The sequence below is a fragment of the Heptranchias perlo genome, chromosome 29, assembly GCF_035084215.1.
Source record: "Heptranchias perlo isolate sHepPer1 chromosome 29, sHepPer1.hap1, whole genome shotgun sequence".
NCBI classification, from domain to species: Eukaryota; Metazoa; Chordata; class Chondrichthyes; order Hexanchiformes; family Hexanchidae; genus Heptranchias; species Heptranchias perlo.
Window position 1 is genome coordinate 21,527,721 of NC_090353.1, and position 12,093 is coordinate 21,539,813.

Genomic DNA, 12,093 nt, shown 5'->3' on the forward strand with positions numbered 1-12,093 from the left:
TTTAGTTTTTGGTTGAGAGATAAATAGTGCTGTGGGATCTTTTACATCAACTTGAGAGGGCAGACAGGGCCTGAGTTTAAAGTCTCAATCCGATAGATGTCGCCTCCAACAGTGCAGCACTCCCTCAGTACTGCAGAGATGTCAGCCTGGATTATATGCTCAAGTCCCTGGAGTGGGATTTGAACCCATAACCTCCAAGGTGAGAGTGCTACCACTGAGCCACAGCTTAACACCTGAAGAGGTGATAGATTTGATTGGTTATGTATGCAAACATGACTCCTCAACATCTTGTATTGAAAAAGCCAGTCAGGAACAGAGAAAATGCCACGCACTGTGTTCAGTACCTCAGAACTGTGCACATAGCTCCTCAACAAAGTAGATGTATTTACAGCCTGGTTATTCTGAAACTGAAGATCATGGTCCTACTAGCACAGAAAACCACAAAATGGCACTGACTAAACTCGTGCATGTTGGGTACCTGTAGTTTATGCAAAATCAGAGAGGAACTAACTCCAAAGTTTGATCCAGATGAGTGAATTTTGATGACTGGGACATGACTGGTTTGCATAAATTACTGGGCACTGATGTAATATATGCATACCCATACATAGCAACTTGCATTTATATAGTGCCTTTAACATAGTAAAACATTCCAAGATGCTTCACAGGAGTGTTATCAAACAAAATTTGACACTGAGCCAGGAGCAGCACCAGGCGTACCTAAAAATGAGGTGCCAACCTGGTGAAGCTACAACTCAGGACTACATGCATGCTAAACAGTGGAAGCAACATGCCATAGAGCTAACCGATTCCACAACCAACAGATCAGATCAAAGCTCTGCACTCCTGCCACATCCAGTTGTGAATGGTGGTGGACAATTAAACAACTAACAGGAGGACGCAGCTCTGTAAACATCCCCATCCTCAATGATGGCGGAGTCCAGCATGTGAGTGCAAAAGACAAGGCTGAAGTGTTTGCAACCACCTTCAGCCAGAAATGCCGAGTGGATGATCCATCTCGGCTGCCTCCCGATATCCCCACCATCACAGAAGCCAGTCTTCAGCCAATTCGATTCACTCCACGTGATATCAAGAAACTGCTGAGTGCACTGGATACAGCAATGGCTATGGGCCCCGACAGCATCCCAGCTGTAATGCTGAAGACTTGTGCTTCAGAATTGTCCGCGCCTCTAGCCAAACTGTTCCAATGCAGCTACAACACTGGTATCATCCGACAATGTGGAAAATTGCCCAGGTATGCCCTGTCCACAGAAAGCAAGACAAATCCAATCTGGCCAATTACTGCCCCATCAGCCTACTCTCAATCATCAGCAAAGTGATGGAAGCCATCGTCGACAGTGCTATCGAGCGGCACTTACCAATAACCTGCTCACCAATGCTCAGTTTGGGTTCTGCCAGGAACACTCAGCTCCTGACCTCATTGCAGCCTTGGTCCAAATATGGACAAAAGAGCTGAATTCCTGAGGTGAGGTGAGAGTGACTGCCCTTGACATCAAGGCAGCATTTCACTGAGTGTGGTACCAAGGAGCCCTAGTAAAATTGAAGTCAATGGGAATCGGGGGGGAAAACTCTCCAGTGGCTGGAGTCATACCTAGCACAAAGGAAGATGGTAGTGGTTGTTGGAGGCCAATCATCTCAGCCCCAGGACATTGCTGTAGGAGTTCCTCAGGGCAGTGTCCTAGGCCCAACCATCTTCAGCTGCTTCAATCAATGACCTTCCCTCCATCATAAGGTCAGAAATGGGGATGTTCGCTGATGATTGCACAGTGTTCTGTTCCATTCGCAACCCCTCAGATAATGAAGCAGTCCGAGCCCGCATGCAGCAAGACCTGGACAATATCCAGGCTTGGGCTGATAAGTGGCAAGTAACATTTGCGCCAGGCAATGACCATCTCCAAAAAGAGAGAGTCTAACCACCTCCCCTTGACATTCAATGGCATTACCATCACCGAATCCCCCACCATCAACAACCTGGGGGTCACCATTGACCAGAAACTTAACTGGACCAGCCACATAAATATTGTGGCTACAAGAGCAGGTCAGAGGCTGGGTATTCTGCGGTGAGTGACTCACCTCCTGATTCCCCCAAAGCCTTTCCACTATCTACAAGGCACAAGTCAGGAGTGTGATGGAATACTCTCCACTTGCCTGGACGAGTGCAGCTCCAACAACACTCAAGAAGCTTGACACCATCCAGGACAAAGCAGCCCGCTTGATTGGCACCCCATCCACCACCCTAAACATTCACTCCCTTCACTACTGGCGCACAGTGGCTGCAGTGTGTACCATCCACAGGATGCACTGCAGCAACTCGCCAAGCCTTCGACAGCACCTCCCGAGCTCGCAACCTCTACCACCTAGAAGGACAAGGGCAGCAGGCACATGGGAACAATACCACCTGCATGTTCCCCTCCATATCACGCACTATCCCGACTTGGAAATATATCGCCGTTCCTTCATCGTCGCTGGGTCAAAATCCTGGAACTCCCTTCTTAACAGCACTATGGAAGAACCTTCACCACACGGACTGCAGCGGTTCAAGAAGGCGGCTCACCACCACCACCTCATGGGCAATTATAGATGGGCAATAAATGCTGGCCTCGCCAGCGACGCCCATATCCCATGAACGAATAAAAAGGTTTTAAGGAGCGTCTTAAAAGGAGAGGTTTAGGGAGGGAATTCCAAATTTTGGGCTTAGGCACCTGAAGACAAGGCCACCAATGATGGAGCGATTTTTAAATTGTGGATGCGTAAGAGGCAATAATTGGAGGAGCGCAGCGATCTTGGAGGGTTGTAGGGCTGGAGGAGGTTACAGAGATAGGGAGTCGGGAGTCTGTGGAGAGATTTGAAAACAATGATGAGAATTTTAAAAGCGAGACATTACCGGACCAGGAGCCAATATAGGTCAGCAAGCACAGGGGTGATGGTGAACAGAACTTGGTGCAAGTTAGGATACAGGCAGCAGAGGTTTGGATGAGCTCAAGTTTATGGAAGATGAGAGGCTGGCCAGGACAGCATTGGAATAGTCAAGTCTAGAGGTCAAGGCATGGATGAGGGCTTCAACAGCAGCTGAGCTGAGGCAGGGGCAGAGATGGGTGATGTTACAGAGGTGGAAGTATGATGCATTTGGTTTGTAGTTCTTGTGTAGCTTATATATTTTACAATGTTGGCAAGATTTAATGAGACTTATGGCGGTGAGAGGCATTCCCAATGGTTTTCTCCTTTTCATGAAAGTGGTCATTCATGCAGGGTATGCATCTGAGTGGTGGAAGTCTATTAGTACCTTGCCCAAGTGGTATTTCTTCAGATGGGAGTCTAGATGGTCTGAGTTGATAGATTATACGTCATGGGAATGCAGCCAAGCTCAATCCTATCCTTAGCTGCTCAGGTGTATACTTTCAATAGGGATCACTGGATAGTGATCAGGAGCAGGAATTTTGGATGATATTCCCTTCCTTAGACCAGTAACTCATCACACATTCATGGCCTCACAATGCTACTAGGATACTGAACAGTTTCCAGAGCTGCTGACTCATTGCTGGAGGAAAGTTGATAGTGACTGCACAATCATCAACAAGTACCACAGATTATCAGAAACGGCTGCACCTTAACATCACAGGTTTTGCACTCCTTTGTTTCAGGAGTGAATCACATAGCAAGTCTCAAATCTTTCCACATAGCAGTCTGATGTCATTCATCCAGTAGCCCTGTGACATCACCAGAGCTGAAGTCAGCACAGGAGCATAAATGAAAAAGGCAGCCAGAAAATAAATGGGAGGTTTCAGCTGGGAAAGCTGTAGGACCAGAAAAAAAGATTTAGCATTTAAGAATGTTGTGCACTTGCTAAAAAGAAATAATGCAGCTGAATGCAAGAGACATAACATATTATAAGCTAGGATCTATAACTCCCTTAATGACTTGAGTTATTTGTATTTATTGAGAAATTTATTCCCATATTCCCTTTGGTTAGCACGTAGTCTCACTAAATGGCACTCCGCTAATGCTTTTAATGAAAATTGCTCATTGGAGTGTCTAAAGGTTAACAGTTCATCTGAATTATAAAGCCTTATGACCAGAAAGATCTGTTTAGCTGATCATTTCATGATCCATAATCGTCCTCAGAGTTACAATTGATTGTGTTACAGATCAATAATCCTTAGCGTGCTAAACCATAACATTTGATGACACAGCTGCTAATTCAGCAGTTCAAGGCCTTGCTACATTAGAAAGAAACTCAACTTAAAGACGCATTGCCTTCACGAAGAAGTATTTGGTACACATTTTCTTTTGTTTGCAAATGCATAAAGCAATGATTCAATTGACATGGAAACATCACTTGCGCCTATTAATCATTAAAAATAACCTGACTCTTCTACTCCAAACAATGAATTTCCAAATGCATTTTCCTTGAAGACAATGTCCCTTTAAAACAAACTACACCTTTTTAAATCTCATTTTTGATAATCATTGTATTGTAATAGATGTTGCTAGGATTACTGTATCAGGATTTTTATACAACTTTTATATTCATATTTCTTTTATATTCAGATATTTTCATATTCTCTGCTTATGACACATCTACAGTGTGGGGTGATCAGTTTATTGTAAAGGTTGAAAGTAATCTGTAATCTCCACAATCTTCAGAGCCCAGGCCAGTTCATGCAGAACAAAGAAGCTTCCGAATTGTAGTAAGACTTTTAAAGTGTTTTTTAAAAATCCTGTTATGTAGCATTTGAAGAATTAACATCGTTAATTTTGCCAACAGCAGTTTCACTGGATTCCAAGAGCAAACAATCACAAGTTGCATTCCATTTTTCTGAACACAAAATGGCTTCATATTATTGAGCAATCACTAAATGTTAACCTTGTGGTAAACCAATAAATAGCTCCCTCTGGTGTTTCATGGTGATAAGTTCTGTGTTATTTGAGCACAGCTGGTCAATTCCGATTAAAACATACCTTGCTAAATATTTAAATGGCACTCAGCTTCAAAACATTTGAAACTTAAGTGTAAATGAGATTTTACTGGTGTGCTTAATAATTTGATTTTATCACTAACTGTCTTTATACTTGTAAACAATTTTACAACACCAAGTTATAGTCCAGCAATTTTATTTTAAATTCACAAGCTTTCGGAGGCTTCCTCCTTCCTCAGGTGAACGTTGTTGGAAATGAAATCCTCGAAATGAAATCGCATTTATAAATCACAGAACAATGCTTGGTGATTACAGACAGTTTTTTCAACTGCCCGTTGCCAAGGCAATCAGTGTGCAGACAGACAGGTGTTACCTGCAAGGTCTCCGAATATACAAATCACCAAAAAAAACCAAAAAAAAACAGAGATAGAGAGGTAGAAACATAGAAAAGACAGCAACTGACCCGTTATATTAAAAACAGATAACATTTGTTCGCTGGTGGGGTAACGTGTAGCGTGACATGAACCCAAGATCCCGGTTGAGGCTGTCCTCATGGGTGCGGAACTTGGCTATCAATTTCTGCTCGACGATTTTGCATTGTCGTGTGTCTCGAAGGCCGCCTTGGAGTACACTTACCCGAAGGTCGGTGGCTGAATGTCCTTGACTGCTGAAGTGTTCCCCGACTGGGAGGGAACCCTCCTGTTTGGTGATTGTTGCGCGGTGTCCGTTCATCCATTGTCGCAGCGTCTGCATGGTCTCGCCAATGTACCATGCTCTGGGGCATCCTTTCCTGCAACGTATGAGGTAGACAACGTTGGCCAAGTCACAGGAGTATGAACCATGCACCTGGTGGGTGGTGTCCTCTCGTGTGATGGTGGTATCTGTGTCGATGATCTGGCATGTCTTGCAGAGGTTACCGTGGCAGGGTTGTGTGGTGTCGTGGTCGGTGTTCTCTTGAAAGCTAGGTAATTTGCTGCGATACACCAGTATCCCCCACGATGACGGCATCGCTGCGACAGCATCAATACTCAACACCAGCAACAGCCAATCTCCAGACGCCATCCTACAACTCATCCGCTTCAACCTGGATCACAATATCTTCACCTTCGATAACCAGTTCTTTACCCAAACACACGGAACAGCCATGGGGACCAAATTCGCACCCCATACGCCAACATTTTCATGCACAAGTTCGAGCAGGACTTCTTCACTGCACAGGACCTCCAACCAACACTATACACCAGATACATCGACGACATTTTCTTTCTATGGACCCACGGCGAGGAATCACTAAAGAGACTACACGATAACATCAACAAGTTCCATCCCACCATCAAGCTCACCATGGACTACTCCTCAGAATCAGTTTCTTTCTTGGACACACGAATCTCCATCAAAGACGGGCACCTCAGCACCTCACTCTACCGCAAGTCCACGGACAACCTCACGATGCTCCACTTTTCCAGCTTCCACCCTAACCACGTCAAAGAGGCCATCCCCTATGGACAGGCCCTGCGAATACACAGGGTCTGCTCAGACGAGGAGGAACGCGATGGACACCTACAGATGCTGAAAGACGCCCTAGTAAGAACGGGATATGACGCTCGACTCATCAATCGACAGTTCCGACGGGCCACAGCGAAAAATCGCATAGACCTCCTCAGGAGACTAACACGGGACGCAACCAACAGAGTACCCTTTGTCGTCCAGTACTTCCCCGGAGCGGAGAAACTACGCCATGTTCTCCGCAGCCTTCAACATGTCATCAATGACGACGAACACCTCGCTATGGCCATCCCCACACCTCCACTACTCGCCTTTAAACAGCCACCCAACCTCAAACAGACCATCGTTCGCAGCAAATTACCTAGCTTTCAAGAGAACAGCGTCCACGACACCACACAACCCTGCCACAGTAACCTCTGCAAGACATGCCAGATCATCGACACAGATACCACCATCACACGAGAGGACACCACCCGCCAGGTGCATGGTTCATACTCCTGTGACTCGGCCAACGTTGTCTACCTCATACGTTGCAGGAAAGGATGCCCCAGAGCATGGTACATTGGCGAGACCATGCAGACGCTGCGACAACGGATGAACGGACACCACGCAACAATCACCAAACAGGAGGGTTCCCTCCCAGTCGGGGAACACTTCAGCAGTCAAGGACATTCAGCCACCGAGCTTCGGGTAAGCGTACTCCAAGGCGGCCTTTGAGACACACGACAACGCAAAATCGTCGAGCAGAAATTGATAGCCAAGTTCCGCACCCATGAGGACGGCCTCAACCGGGATCTTGGGTTCATGTCACGCTACACGTTACCCCACCAGCGAACAAATGTTATCTGTTTTTAATATAACGGGTCAGTTGTTGTCTTTTCTATGTTTCTACCTCTCTATCTCTGTTTTTTTTTGTTTTTTTTTGGTGATTTGTATATTCGGAGACCTTGCAGGCAACACCTGTCTGTCTGCACACTGATTGCCTTGGCAACGGGCAGTTGAAAAAACTGTCTGTAATCACCAAGCATTGTTCTGTGATTTATAAATGCGATTTCATTTCGAGGATTTCATTTCCAACAACGTTCACCTGAGGAAGGAGGAAGCCTCTGAAAGCTTGTGAATTTAAAATAAAATTGCTGGACTATAACTTGGTGTTGTAAAATTGTTTACAATTGTCAACCCCAGTCCATCACCGGCATCTCCACATCATGTCTTTATACTGTAATTTTCAAACAAGCACATTTTTCACTTCTGGTGTGATCCACTTTGCAAATGGAGTTTAAACATCTTGGACTCTGTGCAGAGTGTTGTAAAACACTTCTTAACATTTCTGCGATTATTCGTGAAAACTAGTTTAGGTAAAATGGAATTAATTCAGAATTATTCTAGATTAACTACAACCAGAGACAATGTAAACATGGACGGCCTTCAAAACCCATATAAAGTTAAAACATTGCCATCTACTAGATAATTTCAACAATATTAAATCTTTCAAAATGTATTGAGTACAATATTAGCTCTTTCCATTTCATATTCTCCACCCTCCCCCACCCCTGACTCCTGCTGCAGTACCATTCTGTGAATACCAGTAGCCCTCACATACTTGAATAGATGGATATTTCTCATATGTGAGGCTAGATAATGAGCTAATTGACCATGGTGGGTGTCACAGCATGATCAATTTTGTTCTCATCCGACATCACACACGCACGCTTTCCAGGAAGGGGCACTGAACACCTTGTAGGAGCAGGAACCCTGGCTGATTTTTCTTCTTACTAGTTCAGGGACACTGAGGCCAATTATGCACCCCAACTGGCTGAAATCAAACCTAGGACCTTCTGGGTCTGTATGACTTAGTTACACACTGGCCTGGAGTTTCCTCCGTGAGCGCAAACTTAAAATGGGTGTAACTCAGCAGAAACAATTGGGGCCCAAGGAAAGGGCCGGACCTGTGCCATGGGCTCGATATTTACGGTGAGGGTGCGGGGGAGCGCGCTAGCGCAGGGGAAGTGGAGGTCCTGCTGAATTTAATGGCAGGACCTCATCATAATTTTTTTCTTCCGTTTCCCACCCGGCAGCTCGGCAAATTGACAGGCTGGTCGGCTGCTGGGCGGGGAAACCAGTGGCAGGAGGCCGCAACAGGAAGGGGGGGCGGGGGGAGGGAGCCATTGGCGATGGTCCTCGGTAATTGGGAGGGAGGGAGCTAGAGATTGGGGCTTGGTGGGGCGGGGGGGGGGGAAGAAAGCGGCAATCGGGAGGAAGAGAGCTAGAGATTGGGGCTTGGTTGGGAGGGGGAGAAGAGAGTAGCAATCGGGAGGGAGAGTGCTATAGATCGGGGCTTGGTAGAAGGAAAAGAGCAGCAATCGAGAGGGAGGGAGCGAGAGATCAGGGCTGGAGTGGAACAGGTCACTGATTGCAGCAGGGGTTAGAGAGAGGCTGCGATCGGCGGAAGTGAGGCCGAAGGTTTCCTTGACGGGCCAGGGGGAGCACTCCTGCTCCTGCTGGCCCACAAGGATTGCTATCAAAAGCACTTAACGTTTGGAGCAGACAGCTCCCGCCTCCCTTTCGCTGCCCAGTTTCCTGAGCTCTGGGAAACCCGGCCGGCTGCAGTTAAATTTTAAATCAGGTTCCCAATTGCACTGTGACAGCCTGAATTAAATATGTTAAATATGCACGGCTCACAACCCCCCGACGTAAAAACAGCAACGGGCACGATCGTGGCAGGTTTGGGACATGTTCCCCGTTTTTAATTTTTTAACCCCGCCCCCCTGACGCTCTCCCGCCCATCATGAGAGGGGGGTTATTTTTAAGGCCCATATATTTCTTCTTTAAGTATGAAAATTTAAGTTTCAACTTATTTAACCATCATTCACGCCCATCAAGCACAGCAAGTTTACGAACCTGCAATCGGAGAAGCTTTTCAATTTTTAATGTGACTTACACTTATGTCATAAATATCCATTCAAGAAAACAGAGGGTCTAAGTGAGGATACATTTTTTAAAAAGCTCAACAAATTGCAATAAAACATCAGAAGAATGATTTTCTTTGATGCTGCGCCTGAAAATCTGGTCGCAATGTGGAGACCCTCCCCGGACAAACGCAGAGGATACTCACATTTGAGAGTTTGGGGTGTGGCCAGTTTTGTGGGCAGAGATTCTTTCGGGTGGCGGGTTTGATGGACGGCCGTAAAAGATCGAGGAGACTTGGGCATATTGTAGTTACACACGTAACTCGCTTATGCCCAAGATTCTGTGATCTTTTAAGATGATGCGTGTCTCTGGGCGCAAATGCGATGGAAACTCAAGGCCACTGTCAGTTTCTGAGCCATTGAGGAAACTTTGTGTTAATTTTAAATAGAATTCTTTGAGTAGGTGGTGCAGGGCAGTAGCTTGCTGAGATACCAGGAACTGATAGAAAGTGGGTTTCCTCAAAATGATTTTTACCTTGGCCAGTCTGTGAGGTGGAAATCACTTGCCACATAGTGAGAGGGAAAAATCCAAGGGTGGGTAACCTCAGGATACACTCATTTATCTCTTAGTCATAGAATACATTCATAGAGTTTTAAAGCACAGAAGAAGACCACTGGCTGAATGTTGGCTCTTTCATTCAGCCAACATTCATACCTGTGTTGGCTGAATGAAAGAGCTATCCACCTCGTCCCATTCCACTGCCCTTTCCCCATACCCTTCTCATTTTTCTTTTTCATATGTGTTTCCACTTTTACCACTGTTTCTGATTGAACATTCCATGTCCTAACAACACTGAAGGATAAAAATTCTCCTAACCTCTTCCTTTGCTCCTTTAGTGATGACTTTGAATGGATGTCCTTTAATCACTAGCTCACTGACCAGTAGAAACTATTTTCCCTACTTACCTTATCAAAACCTTTTATAATTATGAACACGTCTATCAGATTTTCTCTTAACCTACTCTGTTTTAATAAAAGTGCTTCAGTTGCTCTCGTCTCTCTTCATCACTGAAGCCTCTTACCGTCATCATCTTATTAAATCTCTTCTACACCTTTATGGCCTAGACATCCTTTCTAAAATGGGGCACTAAAACTGCAAAGGTAGGACAGTTTCTCTGATGGCAGGGAAAAAGCAAATGCAATTATGGCACTCACATGTACTCCTGTTCTCCAAGAATAGTCTGTAAGTCTCATGAGATTTAGCAACATCGCCTGATTTAAATAATTTAACTGCACTCCCTGTGCCAGTTCCTGGAAACCACATCTTCATGCACTTCATTTTTTTTTATGATTGTAGTGCGTAATAGTTTTAATTCCCAGTACAAGAAAATAAACCTTCAACTGTTTGCCTATAATGTTTAGTGTCTTCAAAGAAATTGTGGGGAAAAAATATTGAAATGTCCATTTGGAGCTGATCTAAAACCAGTGCCAAAGTTTATTACTTACTCCCTGTATCATTTCCACAGATACCTCTTTAAAACTGGCACTTGAGAATCTTGGGGTGCAGTCATACTGTCAGTTCCACATTAATACAAACCATTTTCAGTTGTGTACAGACATGAGTGGCAGCGTAAGTCAGAAATCAGGTAACCATCTGACCCCTGAGCACCCAGAACCCAAGACAGATAAGATCCTCTCTAGGCGATAGTGTCACTCTGCTTTCAGTTTTCAGTATAACTCCAGTCTGGTATGAAGCTGCATTTTAATAGTACCCCAGCCATTGTTACAAAGTAAAATGGAGGGGTTTCATTCCAAAACAACCTTCAACATTGTTAGCATTGAACTGATCAAAGTGAATTTGACTGTCACAATGCAAGGGCAGAGTAGATGAGACTACTTATATAAAGGAATTTGGGACTAAATCCAAATGTTTAAATCTTGGAGAATGTTCCTTCACTAAACCATGTTTAGTGGCTGAATTTATGCAGCCTCAATGTTTCATAGAATCATAGAATCATAGAATGGTTGCAGCACTAACATCAGGGAGTCCATATCAGTCTTTAACAAGTTGTATACATTGAGAAACATTATCCGAGGCTCTTAGATCTATGTTTGTCTCTGCGTATGAGGGAAAAGAACTGAAAAAGTTTACATGTTGCTGTTCTCGAGATTGTGACGTGGTGCCACTTATTGATCCTGGTTCAATTCATATTGGTTTCCATGAATATAATTTATCAGGTAATTGTAATGCTGACTCTTTTCCTTTTATTCTTAACAAGATAGGTACAAGGATAAGTCCTTCAGTCCACCACCTGTTCTTCTCCTTTAGATCTAAGTAAAAGACAAGCAAAGGTAATTCTCGTCTTCATCCTGCTTTGGCACCAAGTCCCTGTTCCTCTACTAGGCATGATATTAGGAGTCTACTTATTTCTATGTTGACCTTTGTAAACCAGCTATATGTGCATTGCACTCGCTTACCATCTATTCCAACAGTCAATTCTATTTTCACCCCCTAATTCAAGTAAGAATCCATCACTACCTATTCCCTATGTTCATTCTATTTTGACCCCTCTAAACCATCCCATTAGCTCACATTCTGTTCCATCGGTTATTTTTATTTTGATCTCTCTAAACCAGGAATGTATCCATTGTGCTATGTCACAGTCTATTCCATCAGTTATTTGTATTTAGTCCCTCTAAACCAGATAAATAAATATCCATCGCACAATCTCACTATGCAA